The sequence below is a fragment of the Lissotriton vulgaris genome, chromosome 8, assembly GCF_964263255.1.
Source record: "Lissotriton vulgaris chromosome 8, aLisVul1.2, whole genome shotgun sequence".
NCBI lineage: Eukaryota > Metazoa > Chordata > Amphibia > Caudata > Salamandridae > Lissotriton > Lissotriton vulgaris.
Window position 1 is genome coordinate 706745694 of NC_141696.1, and position 23738 is coordinate 706769431.

The window sequence follows — 23738 nt, forward strand, 5'->3', positions numbered from 1 at the left end:
AGCACAGGAATTTAGGGGCCCGGAAGAAGCTCGTGGATCGGGGATACAGAGGCATGTCCTCTCCTATATAGTTATGCAACAGCACCTGGTAGTCCGGGATTTAACCCTGGAAGAGAAGACCTTGAGGTTGTGCTAGAATAAAAGTCAAAAGAGGGCGAGAGTGGCACACCCATATGCACCCGAAATCCCTCTAGGCAGGCTGACTGCATTGCCGCACGGATGGGACTGGTCCCGGCTACTGGAATGGGAGGAGCTGGGTTTACAAATGGTGGGCGACATATATGCCGACTGAGAGTTGTTGCCCTTTAGGGCGCTACAAGATCAATTTAGCCTTCCTGACGGAGGTTTCCTTTTGCACATGGCTGTTACTACTGCAATGCGGAAACATTGGAGGACGGGGCAGTCAGAACCGCAGACCGCAATGACTTGCCAATATGTGATAATGGCGGAGGGAACGGTTAAGGCGGTCACCTGCCTGCACACATGTATGCTGAATGAAAGTCTGGAACACCTGATGACTCTCAAACAGAAGTGGGAAGCGAGCATAGGGAAGCCCATTCCGGCCACAACCTGGGGTCGCATCATGACGAGGACCTGGAAAGGATGCAGGAATGCACGGTTTCAGCAGGTACACTTTTTTATAATACATAGAGCTTACCTAACTCCGGGAAAGATCAATAAATATTTCCACGTGCAGGAAGCAGCGTGTCCTAGATGCCTAGCGCGGATGTAGACCTAGACCACATGATGTGGGAATGTCCGAAATTGGGGTCCTATTGGTCCGAGGTAGGGACGCTTCTTAATGAAGTCACGGAGCGACAAGTGGAATATACTATGGCGACTTGTTTGTTGCTTTGGTTCCCTCACACCAAAATGACCAAGATAACTAGTAAATTCATCGACCTGGGCCTCATCTTGGCCCAGAGGGAAATCACCTGGCATTGGAAGTCGAAGGAAGGTCCCTCTAGTAAGCGGTGGGCGAACGAACTCCATAAGTGGGCCCATAGTGAGAGCACGATCAGACTGCGCCAGGCAGCCCGTACAGCTAACGAGAGGAGTTTAGAAGTAGCGCGCATGGGCAGAACTAGTAAGAGTGTTAAGTGAAAGCCTATCCCCAGCGGGAGACTAAAACGAGAGTGTTATGTGAGTTGTTCCATGTAAGATACAGAAGAATAATTGCGATCCTACAGGTTTCCTCCCTTTTAGGTGCTAAGAGACTGAGTTTAGGCCCACACTAACTGCAGTTCGAGGGGGTTGGGTTTAATTGGGAACATTGAAGATATCTACTGTTATTGCAGAAAGGATGGACTTATTAGAATTCAATGGGTGGTTATTACGATGGGGAACTTAGGCTGGCGACTCCCTATGAGGCGTGGCTGGAAAGGCCAGGCACTACATGAGGCTCACAGAAGAGGAATAGGGGTATGACGCTGGGACTGGGCACTACACTGACAGAACCTGAAAATACATACCACTTAGAGCATAGGTCGGGTTGCCCGGAAGAATTGGAGGACAGGGAATTATAAAAAGCAGAGGCTAGCCATTCCGGAAAACAGAGACTAAGGGCCCGATTCACAGAATGAACTTACTACTTTTGGCATTCACAGAATGCACTTACTACTTTTGGTATTCACAGAATGAACTTACTCATTTCGGTATTCACAGAAGTTAGGACTACTAACTTTAGGACTCCTAAATGCCTTCTGTGAATACCGAAAGTCTTAAAATTATGATTTTTCTCAATTTAGTAGTAGTAAAGTTAGGACTCCTAACTTTAGGATGCTTAAATGCCTTCTGTGAATACCGAAAGTCTCAAAATTATGATTTTTCTCAATTTAGTAGTAGTAAAGTTAGGACTCCTAACTTTAGGACTCCTAAATGCCTTCTGTGAATACCGAAAGTCTTAAAATTATGATTTTTCTCAATTTAGTAGTAGTAAAGTTAGGACTCCTAACTTTAGGATGCTTAAATGCCTTCTGTGAATACCGAAAGTCTTAAAATTAGGATTTTTCTCTGTTTAGTAGTAGTAAAGTTAGGACTACTAACTTTACTACTACTAAATTGAGAAAAATCATAATTTTAAGACTTTCGGAATTCACAGAAGGCATTTAGACATCCTAAAGTTAGCAGTCCTAACTTTACTACTACTAAATTGAGAAAAATCATAATTTTAAGACTTTCGGTATTCACAGAAGGCATTTAGGCGTCCTAAAGTTAGTAGTCCTAACTTTACTACTACTAAATAGAGAAAAATCCTAATTTTAAGACTTTCGGTATTCACAGACGGCATTTAGGCATCCTAAAGTTAGGAGTCCTAACTTTACTACTACTAAATAGAGAAAAATCCTAATTTTAAGACTTTCGGTATTCACAGAAGGCATTTAGGAGTCCTAAAGTTAGTAGTCCTAACTTCTGTGAATACCGAAATGAGTAAGTTCATTCTGTGAATACCAAAAGTAGTAAGTGCATTCTGTGAATGCCAAAAGTAGTAAGTTCATTCTGTGAATCGGGCCCTAAGTCCCCCGCAAAACGCCAATTACGACATTGAGTTACTAACGTCGCCCGACCTCCGGGGTGTGGACTAAATGGCTATGATATGATTATGTTGTATTGAAAGCAAAGTTTTTCTCTGTTTTTGCTAGCGGGTTACCCAGAACAGATGGATGTACATTGTCTAACTCTGCAATAAAAATAAAGTTAAAAAAAATACAAATACCTCACACACACCACACATAGTTAAACTATCAAAGTGCTCCAGCGTAGTCATAGGTCAGTAGCACGCCGCACCCGGTAGAGGGGTGCGAAGACCCTAATGATGAAGCATGACACCAAGGGTCCTTTTGGTGTGTGAGGGGTATTTAAAAGAACACTAAGTGGTCCCAACCATTATGAGGATTTTGGAAGACACACTTTGTCCTGGACAGTGATTTTTAGTCTAGCTGGATATAACATATCGTATGTAATCCTGGCCTGCTGCAGCTTTTTTTTTCATAAGCAGGTATTTCCGGTATGCCTTCTGAACTGACAAAATGAAACGAGGGAATACTGAGGTGGAGAGGCCATTATATTTGGGTCTTTTTTCTCTAGCAACCAACCAAAGTATCATATTCCGATCTCTAAAGTTGAGGAGAAGGGTGATTATTGGGCAAGCTGGTACCCCTGGAAGAGGTCTTGATGTGAGGAAGCGAGGGGCCTGCCCGACCACAAAAAGGCTGGAGAGCTTATCAGCTCCAAACTTGGAGGTAAGCAACTCTTTCAAATACACTTCGAGCCTTCCAGCATTCACGGACTCCAGTATTCATAGAACTTGGACATTATTGTTCTGTGATGTGGACTCAAGGGCTTCGTTTTTGGCTTTATTTAAGCTTAAAACGTTCTCCATGTTCAAGAGTTACAGCTTCTTGGCATGTATGTCGTCCTCCACGTCAGAGATGCGCTGTTTTGCAGGTGTTAGTCTGTGTTCTTTTTTTTTATATATATATTTTTATTGAAAGAAGAAAAACAAGAGGAATTATTACACATACCAGGTGTCATACGGTAAAATACATTGCAATGATGAGTGGGCGAATAAGCAAATATAGTAAAATCAGTAAACAGGAGAGTAGGACGTCAACATGGACAGGTACATAAAAGGAGTAACAATACGATCAACCACCGAATAAGCTGACGCCAGCAAATTTCGTCCAACTCATGATTCAGGATAGATAAAAACCGAAACAGACACCCAGATTATGTGAAAGAGATCGATTCAGGATAAGCTACCCGCTTCTTGTAAGAAGAAAAGAAAAAAAAAAAAAAGGCCATAGAACTAAACAAGACAACATTTTAAAAAACCTTCCCGTTCCCCCCATCCTGCACCCCGGCAATGGCTACGGCCTAACCCCACCAGCAGCGTGCCTGTCGCCCCACAACTAAATCCTAAAAGAAGGTGATGAATGGAGAAGGAGATACCAGACATGCTCCCGGCCCCTCTCCCTCACCGCCAGAAGCAAACCACCCCGTATTATGGTCAAGACATTGTGAAGCAACAATGACAATACAACCGGGGGAGTTTGTAAAAACCACCCGACTCCCGCATCATTGTAGGCTACAAGTCCCATATTGAATACAGCCGTGTTATCAAACCCGTACAGTCAGACTCAACCCTGGCCACTCCGATTTTTCGTGCGAGCTCTCTCCGCTCGAACCGCCATCCCAACAGGAGAACCAAAACGTACAAGAAAGTCAAAGTCAGTGCGGTGCGATTGAATCCAACGTGTTAGCGCTTGAAGTCCACAAATCAAAAGGAGATACTTATCCACCAACAGTGAGGCACTAGAACTTGATTGAGTCAACTGGGGGAAAAAGGATGATGTATCAATCCGATAGTCACTAATAAAATTATCCAGGAGTATAAAATCGGCTGTGTCCATCTTGGGCGGTATCGGCATTGAGTATGCAGAGTTATTGATAGTTCCAGGCTCGCTAGCTGTTGTTCGGGAGACGACCGAAAACACCAGATCAGGTTTCCACTTGGGGTCTTTTATCACTGGCATGCCCTGGATCGCTGGTAACACAGCGTGTTACAAAGCTATTAAAGAGTCGTGGTCCGGTCTCAGACACATACCCTCGGCCGTTACGTCCATTTTGTGGATGATGGCGGCAACCTGCAAGTGAAGTGCCCCAATGACGGCCATTACGGTCTGCAACGATGGTGTACATTCCACCCGCTCCATATCTTCTCGCGTAGCGATAGATCAGACCTCTGGCCCCGGAGGTCGACTACTCCAGGGTAACAGATACAAGCATTATCGTGGTCTAGACACCGTCGCCGCAGTCGAGAATCCAAGCCCGTCGACCCCGGGGGGTCAGCAGGGTCTTAGGGCAACGGACTCCCACACACAGCAACCGGTGCGTCTCACCGCCGTATTCTTAAAATCCACCTGGCCACCGTACCACCATCCAAACCGGTCAGGATTTTCTCCACTTTGGGAGACCGGATGCCACTCAAGTCCCACGGCTGATGTTGTTCAACTCTGACCCGGGTGGGTTAGAAATCGAGGCCCCGGCTTCCACGTTGGGTTAGGCCGAGAATGAAAACACGGCGTAGCTCCATCATTCGAAAAGATGGAAATCTCAGGGTTACACCTTTATGCTCTGCAACACTTCAGCCACACGGGAGTCTGGAACGATTTCAGGATCAACATCAGGATTCATGAGCTACTGGCGGCGGTCGGCGGTCGGGGGAGCCGGGAGCTTACGCGGCCATCTTGGTTGCGATCGTAGCTTCTCCCCTGTGTTCTTTTTTTAATCAGTTTTGACATTCATAAGATCCATCGTTGCGGTGTATGCATCAATTTTGCTGGTGGTGAATGTCAAATTGTGCTGCATGACCTTGAGGAACAACTTCAATGTTCTGGTCACTGGGAGGGCTCTGGACCTCACTCTCCATCGCAGAGCATTCAGGATCCATGATCTACCCCACACAATGGGACTCAAATGGCAGCTTGAATTGTTTTTTTTTATTCTTGCCCATTATATCTCTACCTGCAGCCCATCCGGCGGAGGAAAGTGGGGGAGGGGCAGATGAATGTGTTTCCAAGTCATCCGAGCAATGAGCCCCGGGGTTGCTGAACCTTCAGAAGTGAGTTATCAGGGAGTCCCTGGTATGTTATTCAATTGATATGAGTTTGACACAGTTTGCATATTGATATATGTTTTTCTCTCTCTCTCTGATTCATGCCTTGTTTGCCTTGTAAATCTGTACATGTTGAGCTCTTATTTACTGCATTATTGGGTGATAAACTTTTTAACTTTACATCGAGTTTGCAGTTATTTAGCAATAAGGATAGATAGATAGTTATTATTATTGCCATCAACTTCTCAACTTTAGGTCCATCGACCAGAGGAAAGAAGTTGACTTGCAGACTCAGTTATGTATTTAGTGTATAAGATACAAGAATGTATAATGAACAACTGATTTTTGAGTGTTCATTAGTCTTGAAACTCATCCCAGGGTAATTTCAGCAGATGTGTGTTGGGAAAGTGTTGTATGGGCCTGTGTATTAATATCGATTGCCGATCCCTGATTGGCTCTGGATCAACAGAATATACTGCAATGGAAGTTGGTAGTTCTGGAGAAAGGAGTAACAAAAGGAAAAATGGAGATCTTAATAAGGTTGTCAGGTATGGCTTGCTGGGACAAATGTGAGAGACAAAGTCGGATGTAGTCCATGATCAATGAAGGTTAAAGAGGTGGGGACTTTGTCAGGAAAAAGGTTGGGGACAATAAGTCTGTGGTCATAGCTCTAAAGAAGCTCCTGAATTTTTGCCTCAGAGAGAGAAGACCTCAATTTCACATGTGGAAGGTCTCAGGTTTTTCCGGGTCTCGTTGCCAACCTTTGCTCCATATTCATTTCTGTATGTTACATCAGCTGTTGCACAGAGGGCAGATGTTGAGATTGACAGTAAAAAGCTGAATAATCCTCTTGGTGAGACAGTCTATTTTTCTGACAACTGTACTAAAGAATTAGAGTTGTCTGAACACTGAGGATTTAAAAGCAGGAGCGTTGAACATTTCAATAAATTTAAAATATTATTAAAGAAAAGAAAACTACAATGTGTTGCTTCCCACCGAAAGTGAATAATAAAATTAAATAAACAAAGTTTGCCGTAATCCAATAGAAGTTCTTAAAAATGGAGGTGGGGAATTGTTTGAGATAATAATCAGGTTTTGGTGTAGAGAATTCTCCAATCACTGGCTAGTTCACAGAATAAGAAGACTAGCCCTCACCACAAACTCCTCTGAATATTTTTGGGGCTTGGTAGAAAAAACCTATCCATAGTAAGACTGCCTGAAAGCTATAGGAAAGTAGACACAATGACTGCTGATGGCACCCAGGAATTGGAACTGCTCTCCAAGTGTCAAGAGATTGGACTCCTGTTACCTTCTACAGGGACACTACAAGTAGTGATTCTGTGTCAAAGAAGGCCCAGCTAAGCGAGGAGGACTATATCCTATCGGAGCACTAGCAGAGGAGAGAAGGGGTGCCTAGAAGGCTACCCTGAGATTGATGGGGTGACTAGGAGGAGCTTTTCTAGCACTTTTAAAAAATTGGAATTTAGAAACTTTGGTCATCCTCTGGAGGATTGAGAGTGGGGCCTGAGACTTCCCCAAGAAAGGCAAACCTCACCCAGCAAGAAAACCAGATTTGTCCATTTAGAATTTTTTGCTGCACTGAAATCTGGTTCAGTAGGACTTTGTGGTAAGAGTGTCTGACTTTATGGAATCCTGCCCAGCTACTCCTTCCAGCTTTGCCCAGCAGGTGGATTATAAGAATTAAAAAAGTGAAAAGTGATTAAGTGTGAAGGTAACACCTTGGACCAATGTGAGGAAACAAATCTATCCCAGCAGTGAAGAGACTTCAGCAGCTATAGAATCCAGCTTTGTCCTGCTCAGAGACTTTGATGCCAAAACCAACATCTTCAGCAGGAGCTAGACAACACTGAATCAGACTTCCATTGATCCTTTCCAACTTCAGCCTCTTATCTTACCTTGCTGGAAAGTAGACTAAGTCCCAAGGTAAAACCTTTGACTTGTACAACCTGCTTAGTAAAGCCAACCATACACTCTATCAAGCTCAAAGTGATATTGCACCTATGCTTTGGGCAATGGTGAACTGAAACTTTTCATTGGAACTTGAACCTATTTTGTATGTTAAAACAATTTTAAAAAATCCTTTTTTAGACTCCCCTTAACAAGTTGTAATCATTTTAGCATCTGTTTGCTCATTAACTTTGTTTCTATGTTTGTAATTTGATTTTGGAATTTTCTTGTGTTTCTTTTCGGACTTTAAAGTTGTTGGTTCTGCATGATCTGAACCCATATTTCTGAGGGAAATTTTCTACTGCTTATGCAACAGTTATGAAGGGTTCTGCAGAGTTTTGCTTAAAATTGTGTTGAGACTTATCCTGGGTATTTTTATTATGTTGGTAAAAATACCAATTCCAAAATTCACAGCACACTTCTTACAATAGATAACAGAGCAAATAAGAGCAATACTGAAGTGAAATTCTAAACCCTGATTCCTCACCTTAGATTGGATACGAAAGCACTACCTGTACAAGAGGAGGGTCTGTGGAGTGGACTTGGACCAAAAAAAACTTGTAGTAGTGAACGGACAAAGTGCTCACCCTGCCACACCTGGCTGTTAAGGAAGCAGTACTTTTTAAATGCATTCAATGACACCCACATCGCAGCCTGGCAGATGTCAAAGACACACACTCCATTATCAAATACAGTCGTAGCAACCTTTGCCCTTTTAGAATAGGCTCTCAGACCTTCTGGAGGTTGCTTCTTGGCTAGGGAGTTGCAATCGTCATACAGAGGAATACCCACCTTAACTGGGTCCGCTTCTTTACCACTTTCCATTTTTCAACCCGAAGGACCCCACAAAAGCTGATCACCTACACAGTGTTTGTTGCTAAAATCAACTGAAAAGCTCAAAGATGTTTTGGGATCCAACTGAAGGAGCCTCTGCTCTTATCTCCAGGGGTGCGGGGAAGCAAGGGACACTGGCAGAGTGATGGATTGGCCAACATGAAAGGGAGTTATGACTTCGGGAAGAGTGCTGCCCGAATCCTGAGCATGAACATGTCCCGGAAAATGGTGCTGTATTGTGGTTGCACTAAAAGTGCCCAGAGTTCACTTAGGTGATGAGCTGACAATTGCGATGAGGAAGGCCATCTTTAACGTCCAAAGGTGCAGGAAGCAACTATGAATTGGTTAGAAGGACACACATAAGAAACGTCCAGAAGGTCCCATTGTGTCATTACTAACCACTTGGGTGGTAATGTGTGTCAATTCGTTAATAACTCTCATCACATCAGGTGATTTAAATAAAACAGTTGATCTGTAAATGTAGAAAGACTGAAAGGGCAAATAAATACCCTTTAATAAAGCCCACTGCAAAGCCCTTCTAAGACAAAGATAAAATAAACAAAGGACATCCAACAGTCTTAAGAGCCCCACACCAGGCCACACATGTGTGCCACCACATTGCATACATGGATCTTGTGGAACGGATCCTGGTGGCTAATATGACATGCACCACTTCAGGTGGCAGATCGTACATAGTCAGCTGCAACTGCTGCTCTATTACTAAGCATGTAGGTGTAAATTGCTTAGATTCAGGTTAAGGACTAAGCTGTGTTGCTGCAACAGATGATCTTCGCAAAGTGGTAGCCTGATCAGAAGACAGATTCTCCTACTCAGACGTTTGGGGTATCATATCATTGTGGCCCATCCTATAGCCACTGGGATGACTTGGGCTTGGTTGTTCTTGCTCATTTTCAGAACTTAGGGCAGGAGAGGCAGAGTCAGGAAGGCATACAGGAGTCCTGTGTTAGATTCTAGCTGAAATGCATCTTCTAATGAGTGTTCTTGCAAAAACTGCAAAGCACAACATTTTCAACACTGCACGTTGTCGATTGTGGCAAACATATCTGCCTGACACTGCCTGCTGCACAAGGAGGGCCTGTTTCTCCTAGGGCGGCCAATCATCTCCGGTGTGGGGTCCCCCACTGAGAGATTGTCAGAGTTTGTCGACATAAGATTTAAAAAATATGTGCAAATTTTCCATCTAACATTAAAGACAGTAAAGGTGTATTGACAAAATTCAAGGACTTGGTATGGTCAAATTACTTACAGTTTGTCACCATCGGTGTGGGTAGCTTGTATACGTTTATTCAGAACAAGTTTGGACTTATAGTAGCACTGTCCTATTTGGTCAAGGAGGGAGCTGACCACTTTGAGTATAACAGTATGATATTGGACATTATGGAATTGGATCTAACCAAGATCTTCTTTTTACACGATGGATAGTGGTTTCACCAAATACGGGGAACAGGCATGGGTTCCTGGTAGCTCCCTCTTATGCCTGCCTCTTAATGGGTTGATATGAGAGAAAGCATGCCTGCGGTAAATGTGCCTCCCCCTGGACTGAACATATAGTCTTCTGGGGAGGTACATTGATAACATAATTTGCCTCTGGACAGACAAGGCTCTTTTAGAGTATTTTGGCTTTTTGAATAACAATCCATATAATGCCAAACTGACCATGTCCCATCATAAAGAAAAATGAACTTCCAAGACCTCAATTTGAATGTCAGGGATGCTGTCGTACAAAGCGCACTGTTCCGTAAAGAAACAGCATGTAATGGGGTCCTGCTTGCAACCAGTGCACATACAAGATAAGTTATTTAAAATATTTCTTATGGAGAAATGGTCAGTGTGAGAAGGAATTGTAATGAGGACGATACCTTTCAAGCTAGTATTCGGAATACCAAAAGACGTTTCCATAAAAGAGGGTATGAAATTAAGGTACTAAATGCTGCAGAAGCAAGGATAACATATTTGAATAGGAATGGGACTTTACTGAGTAATTCACAAACCAAAAAAAGGGTGGACAAAAGAAGGAAAATGATGTTTATTACCAAATATACTACCTATAGTGATAGGATTTTTAAAATCCTGAGGAAGAATTGTTATCTGATAATGGACGTTCCAGGTTTGCATGACTCTCTGACCCAATGCCCCCCATAACTTACAGAAGGGGTTCAACCCTAAGGGATATACTTTGGCTTAGCTATATTACATCTACACAAAACAAAAAGAGAGTATGTGGTTGCTACCCAAACCTGTTTTTGTGTGTGTAATTCTTTCAACATTTGCCCCTATTGGAAAAAAATAAAACCAACAAGTTTGGATTTAGCACTTCACAGCAATATAGCTTTAGACATTTCATTAATTGCAATACCTCTTTTGTTGTATACATATTGGGTTGCAAGTGTGGTATGATCTATGTGGGCAGCACAACCCTTTGCCTCAAGTTGCATGTACAGGAACACTGTAGAGCCATTCTGAATGGGGATACCAGATACCCCATGGCGGAACATTAAAAAGCTTTCCATCCTGATGATCTTAGTTTTTGTTTCCATGGACTTGATCATGACGCTGTAGGTAATAGAGGATGAGACAGGGATTTGCTTTTAAGACAAAGGGAGGCAAAATAGATCTGTCGTTTATGAGCAATTACTCGTGGACTTAATACTGATAATGAATTCCATCATTTCTTAGTGTAAAAATAAGTGCTTTTTGGAATGGTCTGCTTCTGCATCCTTGATTTTTGATGCCTCTGATTGGGAATCCCCCTTTGGGCTTATTTTGTGTCCTTGATTTATCCTTCGTTATAATATGTTATGATCTTATGAAATCCCTCTTGGTGTTCACCTTAAATTCTTGTGAACACTTAGCAATAACACATTTGTAGAGGGATTCAGAGAGTTTCCTTTGCTTAAAATAAAAGTAAAATTGTAAATAAAAATAAAATGAATTCCCTTGCACTGATCATTCGACGCTGCTTCGTTAATGATTGAGGTTATTTTTACTGATATACCAGGTTGCCCGCATGGATGATTCGAGTTGGTCTCTACGGTGGTGGATGAATATACACTCTACAACGGTAGATGTTGCATCTTTCTCTGTTTTTTTTACCTGACCATATGATCCTGCCTCCTGGTGGTTGTAGTCACCTTTACACGATTGACTCCATATGTCCGTTTGGATGACCTGATAAGGTCTTATAAATTGCTGATGAATATACACTGTAGGATGGTTGTTGCACAGTTAGGTCTTTGAGTATCAAGTGACAAACACTACAAGATTGCCACGGTACCTAGTACTATATATATAGTACTATGGGTATATACATATTTTCACACATGCCTGGGCGAACTATTGTATGTATCCTGATCCTACCCTTTGCATCTGTGGATGGGATATTGACTTTGTGGTGCTTTCTATCCCGTTTTGTACTCATTTTTATTATGATTTTGTAATCGAGTGTAGTATTTGGATTTAATGTGTACATATATATATATATATATTTATTGATTTGGGTAGGTATTTTTCTTTTCAATCTTTTAATTAAACTATGAATTGTTTTGTTTTCCCTATATTTATTAAGTGGAAAACTTTCTCTTTTCTCATTTATAATAGCATACGATAGGCATTCAAGATAGTTGCCGGAGCATACTTGGGCGTTTAGGATTATGTTGTAGTAGCACTCTTTCTGGGTCATAGCAATTGACCTTCGACTGCAGGAAAGGAAATTTAAACAATAGGAGTATGGCGTGCCATTTTGAAAACCAGACCGCAGATTAATTGAAACATGGGTACTTATCAAGGTGAGCGAATTGCATGTGAAGTGGTCCGGGAAATTCCCAGGTGTGAAGGCATTTGCTACATATGGTGCCCCCCTGTTTGTGTGACAAAGTGGGTGGGATGCGACGAGCAACATTCAGATTTCTTTTCGCTTTGCTGTGTCCTCCACATTGACTGTGCATTGCATTCTTGCTGTCCGGGATTGTTGGTATGCTACTGGTCGCAGATTATCTGTCCCATTGTACATAATGTACATAATTCATCATGATACTGAGAGTCTGGGGTGACTTCTATCTGCCAAGGGTTACGTAATACTCATTTGATATTGGTCGGCAGGTTACAATGGAGTACACTGATAGTACGTTTTTCTGTGCGGTAACAAACATGGAGGTTGATGAACTTGTCCGGCAAATAACCGTATGTCACTATACAGTTAATGCAGAGAAACTTCTATGTAACATCATTTTGATGGAATATAAAGCCACATAGTCATTACAACAACATTGCTACATATGGCTCAAAGGTGAGAGAATTAATCTTTTTCCTCCAAAGAGAATGTAGACATATAAATGAGAATTCTGTTGGTATGTAGAACTATAACTATATGTACTTCGTTTTCGGTGGGACCAAATATTGGTGTGAAATTGTGAGCTTTTTCTTTGAAGCCCTTATGTATTTTTCATATGATATGTATATTGTTTTTAAATGTTTTGTTCACTGACATTTTTATGTCTGTCTCACTTATTTGTTTCTGTATCATGGGAATTATATATAGTTGTTCTTTGAAGGTTATAGTTGCAGATATAGAATCTGTCCTTATTTATGTGCCAGCCTATTAGCTGGCACATAAATAAATAGTCCAGGTAATAGGGGATATTTCTAGGACAAGAACTTTGTTAATGAAACCTACATTTTAGATGTTTTTGTCTACATGCTGATAAGTGTATTAGTCATATGTAATGTCTGTGCCTTTTGTGGGTTTTACATTAATTTGTGGAGTGTCGTGTTTATGTTTTTTTTTATGTGATTGATTTCGTCCCTAATATGGTGAATATGGAACAAAACACGTTGGCTGGATTTTAACGTTTCTATTTTGGAGAAAAAGAATACAGGAGATACTTTGAAACTTATATTGGAATTCGACTTCTTTCTGGGGCACCTTCTATTGTTTCATAAGTTTGGATCCGCTGGACAGTCGCACCAAACAGTGGCAGGTGCTGGAAGAATTGTGCACAGGACATTACACCCGTTAGGACTGGCAATTGAGGTGCAGTCTATACAGTCCACCTCTGGTTCTATCAGTTTCAATTATTTTCAACACTGCAAATTGTTGATTGTGGCAAACATATCTAGCCTAGCCCCTTACAATCTGCCAGACGCTGTCTGCTCAGCTCGTCTACTTTGGTATTCACGGTCTATGTCAGGTGGCTAGCGATTAGGGTAATGCCATGGTGCACCAACGAACACTAGAGGCGCAGAGCCATCTGGAATCTGGAACAGGACTGCACTCCACCTTGATTGTTGCAATAACACATGGTGGTGGTGCTGTCCGTGAGAACCGCACCAGCCTCCCCTTGAAGGATGTTAGGAAGCTCTTCAGAGACAGACAAATGGCCTACAATTTCAACAGACTGAAGTGGAATTGAGCTTTTGTCCCCTGATCTTCACCTCCCCAAGATCACCTCCCCAGCCTAGCAGGGACACGTCTGTCAGCATTGACAGCTCTGGATAGGGAAGGTGGAGCAGCCTGCTGTGGTACCTATTTTTGTCAAATAGGCACCACTGAATTTAGTCAGCTGTCTCCTCTAGGATCTGGATGACATCTGTCAAATTTCCTTGTTGCTGGGTCCACTGGAACTTAAGGTCAACTGCAGAGCCCGCCTGTGCCATCTGGTGTGGCAAACAAGATAGATGCAGGAGCCTAAGAGGCCAATAAGCCTCAAAGCTTCTCTCATCGTGATACAATGCAGAGGCTGAAACATCAGGATCCTAGCCTGAATGTCTTGTACTTGTTGCTGAGGAGGACATACCAAGAACTGTAATGAGTCCAAAACTGCTCCAATGAATTTATGCCACTGCAAAGGAGTCCCGTGTGAATTCAGCTCGTTGATAGAGAACTCCAACAATGTCAGAAGGTTTACCATCATCTGGAAGTGGTCTACAATTGACTATGTTTAGCCAGCCTTCCACAGCCAGTCGTCTTGGTAGGGAAATTCTGGCATTCCAAACCCCAGAATATGGGCAGCAACCACTTCTATCACTTTTGGTAACACCCAAGGGGCACAGGTGAAGCTGAAAGGGAGCACCACAAACTGAATATGCTCCTCGACTACATTGAACCACAGACATTATTTGTGGGACTGTAGTAGAGATTTAAAAGTGCATCAAGAAGATAAAATATATAGTTAAAAGAAAATGTATACAGTAATTCACAAAAGATTAACATAGATAGTTATAATAAATACAGTGAGTCACAGCAGATAAAAAAATGTGTTTTAAACAACTAGGGTAATAATCAGGTAGAGACTATATTAAATTTCCCATAGAGAATTATAAAGTGCTGACAAGGATTACATATAATGTGCCAGCTATATTACTTAACCCAGTGGGATTACAATGCACGGTTTCCAGCATGGTTTTCATGGCGGCCTGTCCGACATGGAAACCATGTTGAAAAGTGTGTTTGGGGGCCCCAGCAGGGCCCCCTTGTGTGTGCGGCTTCCGGTTGGGGGCTGAGTGGCCACCTATGGTGTGCCCCTGTTGATCCCTGCACCCTGTGGCAGCCACCTTAAGGGTGCAGGGATGAATAACACCTCCATTTCCCTATGGGAGCATGTGTTATGGCCGGTTTACAGTGTTGGGTCGCATCCTAATGAGGCGGGCAGGACAAGTGACCGGAGGTCGGTCGGTCCCATTTATGAGAAAGTGTTCCGTCGGGCACAAGTCCGTCTGACATTGTAATTGCCCCCTTAAGTATCTCGTCTAGGCCCTGGCAACAGTGGAGCAGTTCTTCGGTGTCCCAAAATTTTCTATATTTATTGACAGAAAACCGACCCCCTAAATATCCCAATATAAAAATATCACAATCAAAATATCGCTGACAAAAATATCTTCATCGTATCTTTCTAACGGTAAGTACAAAAATATCGGGAAGAAATACAGATGTAAATAATATATAGTTTTTAAACATATATCAAATACATTAATAAATATTAAATAAATTAAATAACATTAATTAAAAAAAAATGTAATATATATTGTAACAAATATAACAAATTAACTCAATTTGAAAAAGTTAAACACAAATATAACAATTACTATATATATATTTTTACATATATCTTATTTAAAAAACATTTTAACTAATAATGTTAATTTATATTATAATGTCAAAATGATTAATTAATGTATTATAAAATATAAATATATTAATATACTAATAAAATATTTTTTTGAAACAAACCATTCTAATTAAATAAAAAAACGAAACAACTTAAAATTCTTAAAATGTAGTAAAAACATTCTCGCATGTAAAAACATTAATAATTGAAAACATTATAATTTAAATAAACAAAAAGGCAATACTATATAATTATAACATTATCAAAAACATATATGTATTTAAAATGTAAAACATATACTAGTCCCACTACAATGTATTTAAAATTACCTAAAATATTATAATAAATATATTTTAAAAAGTATAATACCCACTTCACGAAACGCAAAAATAAAAAAAGTAGGTAAAATTTACAAATCTCCCTTCAAAAAATACAATAGTAGTAAAAGTATTTAATTACAGATATGTTTTATTTACTGTAACCAATTGAGCTGCTATAACAGAAGGAAAACTGTTGCAGTTCAGAAGGGTAAACTTTACTACTCCCACTCCAATCAAAACAACTGTAGAGAAAGTGTTGCATTGTGGAACAGCAACATTGATTATTCCCAGTCCACTAAGTATAATAGTAGGGAAAGTGTTGGATAGCGGAGGGGTAAAATTACTATTCCCACTCCAGCAAGTACAACAGTAGGGAAAGTGTTGCATAGCGGAGGGGTAACATTTACTATTCCCACTCCAATAAGTGCAACAGTAGAGAAAGTGTTTAATAGTGCAGGGGTAACACTTACTATTGCCACTCCAATAAGTTCAACATTAGGGAAAGTGTTGGATTTTGGAGGGGTCAAACCTACTATTCCCACTCCAATTAGAACAACAAAATAGCAACAGCATATCTGTTTATATAGGTATGCATATGTATACATATATTCACACACACACGAATACATATATATATACACACACACACAAATACATATATATACACACACACACACATGAATACATATATATATATATACACACACACACACACACACATGTATACATATATATACACACACATGTATACATGTATATACACACACATGTATACATGTATATACACACACATGTATACATGTATATACACACACACATGTATACATATATACACACACACACATGTATACATATATACACACACGTGTATACATATATACACACACACGTGTATACATATATACACACACATGTGTATATATATATATATATATATATATCACCCACATATAAATATACACACACACTTAGATATATATATATATACACACACACATATATATATATATATATATATATATATATATATATATATATATATATATATATATATATATATATATATTCACTGAAAAAACCATAGGTTATAGACCATATATAGTTAGGAATTAGCATTTACAAAACCTTGAAAATTCACTGAAAAAACCATAGGTTATAGACCATATATAGTTAGGAATTAGCATTTACAAAACCTTATTTTACTCACACAAAACCATTGAAATTCACATATATAGTTAGCTGCACTAACTATATATCGCGCACCCGCAATCCACTGCTGGTGATGTCACATATTACATCATTCATGACATGGTCAGTGACATCACTGATGACATCACTGATGACAACTCAAATGACATCACTGATGACATCATCCACTGACTGTATGTTTCTGTAAAGTTAAAATATGTCTTACATATTGAAGAATGAGTGGATGTATAAGTGTCTGGATGAAGGATTTAGTAGGTGCATGACTGGCTGTTTGAGAGAGTGATTAAATGTGTCTCACTGAGTGCATGGGTTAGTGTTTAAACTGTCTTAATTTGTGCATCATTATATCTGTTGTTTTGTAAACTGCTGCATGTGTTGATCAGTAGCTATATGAGTAACTATATGGGTTATTGATTGGTTGCCCAAGTATATGTATGGGAGAGTGAGTGTGTGTGTGTGGGTGTCTGGGAGGTGTGTGAATCTGTGCATAGATGTGTGAACAGTTGATTCACTAGATGTATGGGTTCAAAACTGCATGTGGAAACAGCTGTATGGGTGGTTGACTGTGTGCATGAGTGTATTGGTGAGTCAATGGATATCTCAGTGCTACATGTCAAAGTAAGTACATATGTAAAACACAGTACATGTGAGAGTTGACGTATTTTTACGTCTGGTAAAAAAGATCCTGCCATTTCTCCCTGAATCTGTAGGCAGAACCCTGGTAAGTGCCCTGGTGCTGTCGGCACTAGACTACTGCAATGGCTTGTTTGCCAATGCCCAAATCAGGGTCATAAAAAAAATGCAGCTAGTACAGAACGCTGCGGCCAGGATACTCTCAGGTGTCCCCAAATTTAAACCAATAACTAACACCTTGAGAGATCTCCACTGGCTTCCAGTAAAGAACCGAATAAAATTTAAGACCTTGTGCATTGTGTACAAAGCCTTGCGCCAACAAGCCCCACAATTTCTGAGAGATCACCTTACGCCATATCTACCTTCCCGACCACTTCGGTCTGCAAGGATGAACGATCTGGTAGTGCCACGTACTAGATTGGTTAACTGGGGAGACAGACGCTTTTTGGTGGCTGCCCCTAAACTGTGGAATACACTTCCGCAATCCATCAGATCTAGCCCTAATTTGCTGTCATTCAGGAAACAGCTGAAAACATGGTTGTTTAACCTCTAAAGTCTAGAAGCCAAAGTAAGGAGAGTCTGCAGATTACAGCGCCGAGACGCCTGCGGGCATTTGTTCGCGCTATATCAAGTGTCAAAAAATAAATAAATAAATAAATATAAATTACTGTGTATAAGAGCTAGTGAATGTGTGAGTGGCTGCATGGATTATTGAAAACTTGTATCAGCAATTGCATAAGAGAGTAAATATGTGTTAGAATATGTTTGAATAGGTAAGGTGTGTATAACTGTATAGTTGAGGAAATGGAGGTGTGATTGATTCTTTGCATGACTGACTAGGTGTATGAGTAACTCCATGGATGAGTGACAATCTGTGAGTGTCTGTTTACACTGAGTGTATCTAAGGTTATATTAGAGTCTGAAGAGGTTCATCGTATTATCACATGAATGATGATGTCAGTGATGTCATTTGAGTTGTCATCAGTGATGTCATCAGTGATGTCACTGACCATGTCATGAATGATGTAATATGTGACATCATCAGCAGTGGATTGCGGGTGCGCGATATATAGTTAGTGCAACTAACTATATATGCGAATTTCAATGGTTTTGTGTGAGTAAAATAAGGTTTTGTAAATGCTAATTCCTAACTATTTATGGTCTATAACCTATGGTTTTTTCAGTGAATTTTCAAGGTTTTGTAAATGCTAATTCCTAACTATATATGGTCTATAACCTATGGTTTTTGCAGTGAATTTCAATGATTTTTTAATTGCAAATATCAAAAGCTGTAAAATTAGTTCTTCTATTAATGGAAAAATATATTTTATATGTTTTTAATATAATTTTTTTATGTATATATATATATATTTTTTTATTATTTTTTTTTGTTTCGCTACCGGTCCACGCACCGGGTAGCTTTCCGTTAGCTCAATTTGGTGCCGCGACCCGGTCCGCGCACCGGGAAACGTTCCGATAGCGCAACTGCCGCGTTCGAAAACAACATCGTGACGCGTCGCGTAAGCGCGACGTATCGCGTTGCCGCGTAGTGCGTCTTATGACGTGCCGTGTTAGCGCACTCGGAAGTGCTCCGGAGAGCGAACCGGAAGCGCTCCGGGTGCGTAGCGGGACGCGTAACGTAAGCGTAACAGGTCATGTGACCTGAAAATAACACTTTTCATTGGTTTAGAAAAAATTTTTTCCCAAATGATGAAAGCCCCCACCTTTTTTCTCACTCTGACTTTCAACTTTGTGAGAGGAAGGCCTGTTTTTCATTATTAAGAGATGGCTTCAGTAGTAGCTGCAGCTGGTGGACCCCCACCACCACCACAACCTCCTAGGAAGGAAGGACCTCCTACACAGTTCCTTCCCAACCCTGAGGAAGAGGAGGAAGAAGAGGAAGAACAGCAGAGACAATTCTTGCCTGAACAGCCCCGGCAATCCCACCACAAAGACAATTTTATTTGGCAATTTTTTTCTTTCCCTGAAGGCCAAAAAAAGGTCAATACCCGACATGTGACATGCCTCATATGTAAAGGAGTTCTGTCCCGAGGCACAGATAAAAAATATAGTTACGGAAACTATACTATGCATCGCCACATGCAGAGGTGGCATCCAATTAATTACAGCGTGGCTGAGGTGCGTCACCTCCGCGAAAACCCACCAACTCCTGTGGCCAGCACCTCAACACAGGAAAGTCTTTCGGGACCAGAGGCGAGGGAGACGGTCCCCAGTATCCAGACCAATTTTGCACACATAAAGCTAGTGTGTATTTATTGTGGGGGACTACTTTGTTATGGGGAGATGAGTGTGAATTTAATGAACAGAGCATACGAAAACCACAAGTGCTCAAAACGGGCCAAAAAGTAAAATTTTTTTTTTGCTCCTGTTGAGCCCTTTCTAATGCCTGTTTTTCGTTGTTCCCCCTCAAAAAAAACAAAAAATATTTAAAATTGTTCAAAAAATACAACAAAAAATGTTCAGAAAAAGAATAAAAAAAATATAAAATAACAAAAACAATAAAAAAAGTTCTTTTCAGAACTACCTCCCATTTATAAAAAATTGCTAAAATGTTTAGCAATCTGGCAATCTCTTTTTTTTGATTCGCTTCCTGGTTCGCGCGCCGGTACGCGAACCGGAAGCGAACCAAAAAAAAAATGAAAAAAAAATATAAGGGAAGGAGACAGAGAGAATACAATGACGACGGTACCAATACTCATTAGTACCACGCTGACATGCCATGAAATTAATCAGGTGAGAATCCAAAATACTGTCTTGCACATTGACTTTATCCATAAACTCCCTTGCCGAGATATTTTGCAGCTGTACACCACTTTTCAGGATGTGGTTCACTGCATAAGACAGTCCAGACAGACCACTTTCATACAGTAGATGAAACAAATAGGGAATGCATTGATGAAACCTAGAATCTTCTGCATACAATCGTAAAGTCCGGTATTCAGAAGCAGGAATTTGATCAGGTCGCTCATCATATCTTCCCCCTCGACCTGTTGGAAATAACTGTGGGAAACACCGAGCTTCCAAACTTTCCTCCCAAACACTAATGGGACTCCCTTTGGCTTGTTTCATTTGAAACAACTCAATAGCATTCCCCATGACTTCTTTAGAATGCAAAGGATGAACACTATAATGTTCATATATTTATTCATTTTTAGAGGCATCTACTTTCTCTATTTGTCCAGCACACAATTCGCTGTCCTCTTCTTCACTTAGTTCGTCTTCTGCAACACATACATTCTTGTAGTACTCATTGTTTTTCATCAAATACAACGTTGCCATTTTGACTTTCCTAACATCCACTAAATCTTGCCAGATTTTCTTACTCTTTGTCGGAACCCCATTAACTAGGATAACCAGAGGTTCCTCTTCCACTTTGTCTACTCCAATTGTATCAATATTTTTCTTCAAATTCAGAGGCAAATAAACAACTCTTCCCTTTAATCCTCTCTGTAAATCTGAAGGAGGCAATTTCCCTGTCTTAGGCTCCATTCGAACAATAGCCTGAAAAGGATGGACACTTTGAATCAAAATAGATTCATAAGTATTTAAATCCTTCAGTTCAGAAGGAATGTCAACCAATTCCAGATTAATATGAACCGCTCTAGCAGGCATCCGGTTTTGATTTAATTTGTTAAAACAATAAGTACACATACGTTGATCTGATCCCAAATCAAAACAATTTTCTACCATCAAGTATGTTGCAAAATCCTTCCATTCACTATTGTTTACCATTTCACTTTTTGTATATAAATCCACTAACTTAGTCTGATTCTTATAATAAGTCCGTCGACAACACACACAAGTGAAATTAGGCCTCTCACTTGATTTCACCATAAACGTGGAAATTTCCTTGTGAAAAGTATCTGTACTGGAAATCTGTACACTCTCTTCCACATTACCTTCTTATACTGGGTCAATTTCAACATTGTTCTCTTTACTAGCAAAGTAACAAAACTAAATGTCTTCACAAATATTCTTCACATCTACTTCAGAACCATGCAAAAGAGCAGTGCTTAATTGTTTAAGCATAATTACTGGACTCTTAGCATAATACAACATTCTAACTAATTTCCTCACTTTATTATGATGCACTGCTAGCATCCTGAAATGATGAAAAACACTCTGACATACTCTCCTGGAAAGACAAGCCAGTGAATGACCATGCAAACCTGTCACTTCTCTCACTCTGCAAGGATCTAATTCTTGCAACAACTTCATTTTCTGTTTTAAACTTTTCTTTTTAAATATCCGTACAAAATCACAAAGCAAATTGATGGAATCCTGTCGCACACTGCATATACTACTACACTTCCAGGTGTACAATGGCCCCTTAGGACGTCTTCCTAAAACTTCTTTACCTAACACCTCTTCTGCCTCTGTTGACACAAGTTTTTCTTTTTCAACCGGACAACCGTCTTTCACCTCATATGCTCGACCACTGGTGTCAACTGCATGCTCCAAATCATTGTCCAGGAAATAACTCTCCTCATTAAAAAATGCCTCACAACTTGAACTATGCATCCATTCTCCTGAAAAAACTTCACAAAAATTACTACGATTAACTGTTCTCTTCCATCTACTATTTGATTTGAAATCATAAATTGCCTTGTTTAGTTTCCTAATTCTATTGATTATCAAAATAAATAACTTTCGCTTAATTTCAAAAGCCTGATCAATAATTTTCTCTACATTTTTCTTTCTCTTATAAAAAGCCACTTTCTGTTGACCTTTCTCAAATTTTTTTAACAAATTGCCAATTATCCTGTTGCGGAACATTCGTCTACGAATGTTTCTAAACAGATTTTTCCTTCTACGACCATGCACAGAGTTATCTCCTGCTCTAGCAGTAACATTTTTGAGGGGCCTTTCCTTCCCGTTTAAATTGGCTCTCTTCTTCTGGACTAAAACATGTTCTATAGTGATACTTTTTCGTCTGCAAATGTTTCTTAAAAAAGATTTTGTTGTCTTACCCGGAGTTTTTTGGGTGACTTGACAAGTTTTTATTGTAGAGGACTGCTGCAAAGGTTTACCAAGGTGGGGTGTAAGTCGCTTTGCTTCTTTTCTTTTTCTTTGCCTTGAGGGCATTGTTGAATTTTTCAAAAGATCTTGAGTTGAATCTGTGGAATTTAAAAAAAAAAAATGTTATTAACCACTATTACCAAACAGTAAACCAATAACAGTAAGCAAACAATTAACACACTAGTTGTCAATTCTACCTACGGTAATTTAGCAGCATTGACAAATGTAAAACCCACAAATAGTAGCAATGGAATGGAATGCTTCTACAATAATTTGCTTACTGGATGTGTTTTAAATTGTTTCTTGAAGTCACTTAGGTTTCAGAATATGTACTGCTAGAGTTTCATAGCCAGTATGGGGCATAGTTACAAAGCCTTTGAGCCATTTTAAGTCAAAAAACACATTTTTAAAACACATCAAGTAAGTAAATTATTCTCCCAGATTCATGGGGGAGGTGACCTAAAATGGCCTAACACACATGGGGGCGTATTTACAAGGCCCTTGCACCACTTTTGCGTCACTATTAACATGGGAAAAATGACGTGAAAGTGACTCAAAGGCCTTGTAAATATGCCCCATGCTGGCTATGAAACTCTAACAGTACATATCAAGAAACCTAAACGACTTCAAGAAACGTTTTTAAACACATCAGGTAAGTAAATTATTCTCCCAGATTCATGGGGGAAGTGACTTAAAATGCCCTAACACACATGAGGGTGTATTTACAAGGCCCTTGCACCACTTTTGCGTCACTTTTAACATGGGGAAAATGTCGTGAAAGTGGCTCAAAGTCCTTGTAAATATGCCCCATGCTGACTATGAAACTCTAGCAGTACATATCAAGAAACCTAAATGACTTCAAGAAACGTTTTTAAACACATCAAGTAAGCAAAATATTCTCCCAGATTCATGGGGGAAGTGACTTAAAATGCCCTAACACACATGAGGGCGTATTTACAAGGCCCTTGCACCACTTTTGCGTCACTTTTAACA